Raw genomic sequence first — 9,908 nt, forward strand, 5'->3', positions numbered from 1 at the left:
CGAAGAGAATGGACTGTTTTACCCAGGTGTAATGATAGTTTGTTATCTGCGAGCCAGGTGCAGATTCTGCCGAGTTCAGAGCTGAGGGCTTTTTCAACCTGCAACGTGTTCTGGTCAGAGACCAGCAGGGCTGAGTTGTCCGCAAACAGGAACAAGTTGGCATAAGCACTAAATGGAACAGGGCCAAGCTACATTCGGAACTCTAGAAACTCTGTCTCTTAAACAGTACTGTATATTTGTATATCTTGTATGTCATAAATATCTGGATGTAACAGTACTGTATATCTGTATGTCATAAATGTTATGATGAATTGAAAATGGGGGACCCTGATGTAAACAAGATGAAAGTCTTTCTCTGGTCTGCATCCCCTTAACAATTGTGTGTAATGAGCCGTACTGTATTGTACCCATTCTGCAATCTGTTAATAAAGTTTTCAATCAATCAATCAATAATACAGGCTGTTCAATTTTCTTTTCTCATTGTTTTTTCTTCTTTTATTGAATTGGGCGGTTTATTCTTAGTGAACCAAGACTTGGTTGGTCGATGATAGTCGGTTTTTATGCGCTTTTTCCATGCAGATTAAGAGCACCTCTCTGGTGAGCATTACTTTTCATCTGCATGTTTGCATGTGGGAAACACAACTTTACCCATCTATTAAAATGACTATTGGTCAACTAAGAATTTCTAGTGGACAGTTGAGATAAGCTATACATCTGATGTACTGATGATAGTTTATCAGTAGGAGATAAGTCTGATGTATTTATGATAGTTTATCAGTAGGCTATACATCTGATGTACTGATGAGATAGTTTATCAATAGGCTATACATCTGATGTACTGATGATAGTTTATCAGTAGGCTATACATCTGATGTATTTATGAGATAGTTTATCAGTATAGGCTATACATCTGATGATAGTTTATCAGTAGGCTATACATCTGATGTATTTATGAGATAGTTTTATCAGTATAGGCTATACATCTGATGTACTGATGATAGTTTATCAGTAGGCTATACATCTGATGTACTGATGATAGATTATCAGTAGGCTATACATCTGATGTATTTATGAGATAGTTTATCAATAGGCTATACATCTGATGTACTGATAGTTTATCAGTAGGAGATAAGTCTGATGTATTTATGAGATAGTTTATCAGTAGGCTATACAAGTTCAACTCAAGTTTCAAGTTTTTTTTATTAGTTGACATGCAAAAATACAGAATACCTTCACATGGAATGCTTTTTTCCGTTATGCTCCTATGAGGATCATACATCTGATGTACTGATGACAGTTTATCAGTAGGCTATACATCTGATGTATTTATGAGATAGTTTATCAATAGGCTATACATCTGATGTACTGATGATAGTTTATCAGTAGGAGATAAGTCTGATGTATTTGTGAGATAGTTTATCAGTAGAATATGTTGAGGCTGAGTCTATCCAAATCAACTTGTTCAGTCAGTGATCTGTTGTTAGATCTAGTTATTGGCTCTGGTTCAAAATGCCAAGATTATGTGTATGTGGCTCAGTGTTGCCAGATAGGAAAGTCCCAAGGCTTAAAATTATTGTTTTATTTTTAGGAAAACTATCGTTTGCAAGTCATAATAACCAATAAAACAAACTGATGGCACAAATACGCTAATTATCATACATCTGGCAACACTGCTACTTTTCCCTCGACCAGACATGCTCACTCCTGATATATTCCAGGGGGGACTCAGAATTCCTTATTTAATTATTTTTCTATCAAGTGACCCCTGGTGGAATCGATAAAAGGGGGAAGCAACGTCATATAATTACAGATATGGATTTCAACATGACCCTTGCATTAAGAATCAGTGTCCCAGCAAGCATAGGGAATATACTTACTTTTATTTTCACATTATTATGGAAACAAACATAGCGGTCTCATCCCAAAAAGATTCCACTCCAATGTTTAGACAAAACACAGTCTACTTTACACTGATCTGAAGACACATTTATATTTACTTAAAAGAGTATTAAAAAAAAAAATATATATATAGGCTATATATATACACTTTTAACATATGGCAAGAGAAAACACGGTTTCCTTGACTGAGGATCTCTGATTAAAGAGGAACACCACCAAAATGAATATTTCCAATATATTTCCATGGCCAGGGAAAGTTCAATCAATATTTGTGAACATGAGCTCCTGTAACGGATATGCACCGCGATAGTGTGACCAGAGATGTGGCTGGCTCGGTAGCGGTGCATGGAAGTAAAACTCACTCCCCAGAGGTATTCAAGCTGAGCGCTTAGAGAGGAGTTCCTCTCTTGGCGCAGCGGTTTGTGTTGCTTCCCCCCGTGCGGACGCCCGGGGTTCGACTCCCACTCAAGGCATGGTCGAAATAGTGGCAGGTTCAGTGTTGGACAGGCTACACTCCTCTCCCCATAGTAGTACGAATTAAACGTGAGCTGCTCCATAGACAATGAATGGGAGACTGAGGGCTAGATCCACAAAGAATGGATTGCACGGTGCTAGTTGCACCCTTACTTAAAGTCTTTCTCTGGTCTGCATCCTTAACAATTGTGTGTATTGAGCCGTACTGTATTGTACCCATTCTGCAATCTGTTAATAAAATTCTCAATCAATCACCATGCATTTCTTCTTTGGCTCCAGTCTTGCTCTGCTCATAATGGTGTCCAGGTCTGCCAGGATACACTGAGCCGATTGATTGATTGAACATTTTATTTACAGATTGCAGAATGGGTACAATACAGTACGGCTCAATACACACAATTGTTAAGGGGATGCAGACCAGAGAAAGACTTTCGTCTTGTTTACATCAGGGTCCCCCATTTTCAATTCATAATGAATTGTAAGTAAGGGTGCAACTAGCACCGTGCAATCCATTCTTTGTGGATCTAGCCATGATTGTTTGGACCCACAGAACTGGTCTTAATTCTTATACCCAAATGAGCTTTAGAAGTGTTCTCAGTCACCCTGTTGACAAACCCTCCAGAGCTGCAGCTCCATTACCTTTCAGCTGACACCCACTCCGTAAAACACTGAATTATTTTGTGTGACAATTAAATGGTTGTTTAATTAAGCAGTATCACATGAGTGCCGTTATACTGAATAGCAGCACAGCTGTGCTGTTCAGTATAACAGCACAACCTTGTGTGATATTGCTTTTATACAACAGTTCTACAATCTCCATTTATTAGTTAACAGTAATAAGCAACAAGATTCTGATGTTTGTTAATTTAATCATTTATTTAGCTCTGCCAACAAATAGTTCCACAACCGTGCTCTTGAACATGGACCGTTACTAATTAGCGGTTATTAATAATAGAACACCCGTGTGGCAGAGTGATACATATAGTTAAAAGTGCAGCACTCATGTTCAGTCAAAGGACTTGGTTGGAACTAACAGTTTTATAATAAACAGTAACAATGGATTTAATTTGTGTAGCACTTTAAAATACAAATAAATAAGGTACATCACATGGTGGAGGACGACAGGTTTACCAGTTGGCAACCATTGGTTTTTATTGTGATTGTGAACTGGAGATCATAGTTTACCCACCGTTCGTTTGACCACTGCATCACTGGTTACATCTGCTTCATTAAGAATTCCATAACCGCTTATACTGTAGGTAGAGAGACGAGAGTGGATAGAACAAACCTTATTCTTTTTCTCAGAGTAGTATTTTACATTCGGTTGAGTGGCCCTTCATAGTGAATACAATTTAACTACTATACCTTTAGCTCGGGACCCCTTGAATGACCACAAGTGGTCTGAACTAGAACCCTGTTGAGAAGCCCTACAGAGCTGCAGAGAGGATAGCGAGAGGGAGGGATGGTGTGAACGAGGGAAGATGAAGGGAGAAAAGAAGGGATGAGTTAGTGGGCGAATTGGTGAGATGATGAGTTAGTGGGTGGATTGGTGAGATGATGATGGGATGAGTTTGTGGGTGGATTGGTGAGATGATGATGGGATGAGTTAGTGGGTGGATTGGCATCCTTTTAGACAGGCTCAGGGAGTCGGTGGGCATCTCTGGGAGTGCTCTAGAATGGTTAGCCTCTTACCTAAGGGAGAGAACATTCTCGGTGGCTGTGGGTCCTTTTAAATCTGACCTCACCCCCCTCATGTGGGGTACCACAGGGATCGGTGCACTGCTAGGACCACTCCTTTTTGCCATTTATATGCTTCCTTTAGGCCTCATCAATACATTCACGGCATTAAATATCAGACGACATACAGCTACTTTGCTCTTTTAAACCTGATAAGTTGGAGAAACTCAGCCTTCTCCAGGAGTGCCTGCTCAGCATTGAGAGTTGGATGGGGAGTAACTTCCTCCAGTTAAATGCTGCAAAAATGGAGGTGCTGATCGTAGCAGCTGAGAAGACTGCAGCTAGAGTGGCCACCCACTTGGGTAATGGGGTCCCTCAAAGACAACATACGCCCCCATCTGCCTGGGTGTTGTTTTCGACCAGGCCATGAACCTAGACAAACATGTCAAAACACTCACCTGCTTTTTTCACCTCAGAAATATTGCAAACTCCGCTCCATCATATCTCACTCTGAATTAGAACTGTCCATGCATGCTTTTCTTTCCTCTAGGCTTGACTACTGCAACTCACTTTTCACGTGTCTCACTAAATCATCCACAGACAAATTGCAAATGGTCCAAAATGCTGCAGCCAGGCTACTCACAAGGTCAAAAAAAATCATGTCACATCACTCCCATTCTGACATCCCTGCACTGGCTCCCGGTACACTATATAATTCACTTCAAAGTCCTCACTTTTACTTTCAGAGCACTCCACGGTCAGGCCCCTTATCTACATCACTGAACTCATCCATCCCTACACCAACACCCGCTCACTCAGATCGGCCGATCAGCACCTCCTGGTGGTCCCCAGGTCCAGGCTCAAAACAAGGGGTGATCGAGCCTTCGAGGTGATGGCACCAAGGCTCTGGAATGCTCTCCCCCTGGACCTGCCCCCTCAGAAAACTCCAGCTAAAAACACATGTTTGTTGGGACAGGCTTTTGGTCATATATAGGCACCCTTTTTGTCCCCACTGTTCCTATAGTTTTTAATTATTGACTGATTATTTAATTTAAATTTTTATACTTTTTTTTATTGATCTTTTCCCCCTCCATTTTTCCTCCGATTTTCTCCCATCCCAATGTTAGTCGTATGCCAATTCCCAATCCCCATCCTGGTCGCTGCGCACTTACCCCCCACAGTCAGATCATCTGGGAGAGTGGAGGCTATCACGTGCTTCCTCCGACACACGTCCAGCCAATCAACCGCTTCTTTTCACCTGAACGGCCAGCCAAGCTGGCGACAACCCCGGAGCTGTGAGCTGGATTCGAACAGGCTCCGGGGTTGGTGACGAACGCAATCTCCGCTACGCCACCTAACCGCCTTAAATTCTTTTATTCTATTAGGTTCACTGTTTTTAACTGCTGTCTGTTGTCATTTATTTCTGATTTGTTTTTATATGCTAGCGGTAGTGTAAAGCACCCTGTGCATTCGTGCCGTGAAGGGTGCTATATAAATAAAGGTCATTCATTCATGATGACGGGATGAGTTAGTGGGTGGGTTGGTGAGATGATGGGATATGATGAATTGAAAATGGGGGACCCTGATGTAAACAAGACGAAAGTCTCTCTGGTCTGCATCCGCAATTGTGTGTATTGAGCTGTACTGTACCCATTCTGCAATCTGTTAATAACATTTTCAATCAATCAATGAGTTAGTGGGTGGATTGGCGAGATGATGATGGGATGAGTTAGTGGGTGGATTGGTGAGATGATGGGATGAGTTAGTGGGTGGATTGGTGAGATGATGATGTGATGGGATGAGGCAGGGAAGGATGAGAGAGTGAATGAACTACTAGAGAGACAGATAGAACATACACTTGTAAACACGTCATACAGCTGCTGGTAACAAATGTTTCACACAAAGCTTTATTTTTCTGACCACTGTACACAAATATTATTTGACCAGACAGATCTGACATTATGCTATTATGGTGATCTGTGGAGGAACATTCAAACACCTTCATTCATGCGGATATTTTACATGAATCATTTGCAGCAGCCCTCCTGTAGAGGTCGACTAGATGAGCTGGTGGATCTACTGGATTCCTCTTCAAACTTGCTGCACATTTTCTGTCGTTTTCCACCCACAGTATCATTACAAACACCTTCACATTAACAATACTGCTTTGTATACATTTTCGGTCAAAGAAATACAATATTCTCACACCAAAAGCAATTACAAATGTGCAATATTTATTTTAACAAACCCCCACTCAACAGTAGTCAATGATATTCACGTACCACCCTTTATTAAAAATAAATAGGTGTTCAGTGTACTCAACCCCCACTTTAGTCGATTAATCTGTCATTTGGGGTTTAGTTGACTGACATTTACATTTAGTCATTGAGCTGACACTTTGTTAGCAGACTTGTTGAGACTGTCTTAATTTTCTTTTTTAATACATTTCCCATGTTGAATAGTCAGCACATCCCTGGTAAGGACTAGATTAAAAAGCTCCTTCTGTGGGATTTCATGGATTTATCGATCAAATCAATTTATCAAATTAGTCGTCAAAATCCTATTAGTGGATGAATGTCTTTAGTAGAGGACAGCTCTACCACTTCCACCATTATGACTATTAGTGGATGAATGTCTTTAGTAGAGGACAGCTCTACCACTTCCACCATTATGACTATTAGTGGATGAATGTCTTTAGTAGAGGACAGCTCTACCACTTCCACCATTATGACTATTAGTGGATGAATGTCTTTAGTAGAGGACAGCTCTACCACTTCCATTATGACTATTAGTGGATGAATGTCTTTAGTAGAGGACAGCTCTACCACTTCCATTATGACTATTAGTGGACTAATCACATAGGCTGGCAGGCTACACATGGCATAGGCTACATGGCAGTGAGATTCATTGTTCTTGTATGCTCTCTCGTATTATTGTTATAGGCTATTGTCAAGAAAGGAAGTAATTATTTTCAATCATGGCTTTAATTCATAGCCGAGAAGCATTCTCCTAGCAGCTTCATTAATCCCGATCCGTCTCAGCCACAGCATAACTGAGACCGGCTATGGCAAAAATCATAAATAGACTGTCATAGTATTGTCATAGATATGGAAAATCCATCAGGACTTGGAATCAAATTGACGGAAATCCATCGTATAGGACGGATAACTTTAATCCCTGTGCCACTTCCACTACTGCATGCATTGTGTTACTGTTTGATGCATGTGTTCATTACCTGAAGTCCTAGGAGTCATCCTGGGCTTTGGCTTGGCGACAACCTGCAGAGAAAATACTCACCTGTTTGGTTAGGCCAACTGCAATTTGTCAGCTAAAATTAAACTCTTATTTTATGTCATAAATAAGATTAATACACAATTGTTAAAATTCATCAAACTAAATGACTTACCATCACAGAAAGGTCTGAGGGACATTTTCAGATAATATATATTACAATATCTGCTTATGTATGGAAAATCGTGTTGGTTAATACAATTATGTACATCATTTATTTTCAATTGACATTTTCAAATAAACGTAACAAAAAGTTTGGAAGTTTGCGTTTGGTAGATTATTTCTCTGTTGTAACAATGCTTCTTGGCAATATATTTTATACCGTTGGAAAGCCTGTTTATTTACCCTTTAAATGGTGCCCCATTTGTAAGGAACATGCATTTGTGGGATGAGCAGCACAGCTAAGTATGTGGGTTGCGGCCATGAAAAATGTGCCAAATCTTATTCAAACAGCTTATTCTGCAGTTGCTATTGACTCGTTTGGTGAATTGGATGATTGAAGTCTTATCAGTAACAAGGAAGAAACCAGACATATTGGCAATTTTACAATTTATTCATTTAACAAAGTCAGAAGCCTCGGTAGCGTGGGGAAGAACCACCATACACAGCCACAACAGCCTGGCTGGCACCTCCTCAGATATGGACCTCGATCGAACCTTCCTACGCTGAGCTATGGTCACTTTTCCGCACCTACCCCCTACCAGTGGCCATCCCATATCTCCAGTCTGGGACCGAACTCCATCCTCCGAGATGACAACGCTCGCCCCCACAGAGACTGCCTCCATAATTTGGGAGTAGAGAGAATGGAATGGCCTGCCAACAGTCCTGACCTCAACCCAATTGAACACTTGTGGGATCAGCAAGGGTGTGCCGTTCGTGCTAGGTTGACCAACCATTCTCTTCGGTTCAAATAACAAACTCAGCAAGACAAACGGCTTCTCTGTTACAGTGGGTGACAATATTGTCACAAGGAAAGAAGAAATTACCTACCTGGGCTCCATCCTAGAGGCAAATCTTTCCAGTGACAAAATGGCATCCAATGTAATAAAAAAAGTCAACCAACAAACTCGATTCTTGTACCGGATCTCCTCACTGGTAAACAAGAATACCCTGACTTCCGGTATGAGAGCAGACGGGTAACACACGTGCGATAGAGCTCCTGGTCAAATGAGTGAAAAAACGGATAAAAAAAGACCCGAATAGTAATTAAAAAGGAAAATGCTCACGAGAAGTAAGGAAGAGACAACGATTGTGAAGGAAATAGAAATGGAGAACATACGAGAAGGAGAGAATTTGAAGAAACAGAATCCCCGAAGCGAAGCCGAGAAAAGCCAGGCGAAAGAAGGGGGAGGTACCGCTGAGGCAGACACGGGAATGCCAGGATGGGCCGTGATCATGCAGGCCGGGATACTGGAGAACATAACAGCGGCGATAAAACTGAACACGGACACGATAAGGAATGATATTGGGAAGCTACGGGAGGAATTGAAGAAGGAACAGGAGGACTTCAGAGGTGAAATGAATACAGAAATCAAAAGGGTGGAGGAGAAGATGGCGGAACAGGACAGAAACGTGACCGAGTTACAGACTAGGACGTCACACACGGAGGAATGGAACACGGAGATACACGAGGTATTAACATGTGTGATTCAGAAACAAGAACAGATGGAGACAAAGATGTCCGACATGGAGGGGAGGTCACGGAGAAATAACATCAGAATATGGGGACTGAAAGAAGGAGTCGAAGGGGAATCGGTGACCCTATATGTGGAAAAGCTTATCAAAGAACAAATGAAGAAAACGGGACTGGAAAAAATGGAGATACAGAGGGCCCACAGGGCGTTGGCTCCGAGACCACAACCGGACAGACCTCCGAGGAGCGGTGATTATTAACTTTGAGATTCGAGGTTAAGGAATTGGTACTCAGAACCGCGTGGACCAAGAAGATTGAAATCGAAGGGAAAAGACTATCATTTGATCACGACTACTCGACAGCGGTAGCGATAACACGCAGGTCCTACGCGGGACTGAAGAAAACCCTGAAAGAAAACGGAATGAGATTCCAGTCACCCATGACCTCGCTAAGGATTCACTGGGAGGAAGGGGCGGCGATGTACGCGACGGCACGAGAAGCGGAGCGAGAGATGAGACGGCGAGGGATGAGGATGTCGGAGGACGGAGAAGGAAGGAGGCGGGAGGAACAGACGCGGAGCCTGCAGCAGAGATTGGAGGGAGCCCGCAGGTGGATCAGAGTGGGAGACCGAAACAGGAGGGAGGAGAGAGGAGGAGGCGGAGGTGAAACGTGACGGAGCGAGGACGGAGACGGATGAGGAGGCCAGACGGAGAGGAGGCGGGAGGAGGCGAACGGATGAGTACATGCACAAGAGATTGAAATTTTTTTCAAATAGAGACAAAGTATAGAAACTGAAATAACATATGCATAAGCACACATTCCCAGGTAGAGGCAGGATATAGAAATGAACGTAACGTATACATGGACACATAATACACAAGCTGATGGAGGAAATAAATGGAAATATAACTAGGTTTGATAGGCGAGACACAGA

The sequence above is a fragment of the Notolepis coatsorum genome, assembly GCF_963971535.1.
Source record: "Notolepis coatsorum genome assembly, chromosome: 9".
In the NCBI taxonomy this organism is placed as follows: domain Eukaryota; kingdom Metazoa; phylum Chordata; class Actinopteri; order Aulopiformes; family Paralepididae; genus Notolepis; species Notolepis coatsorum.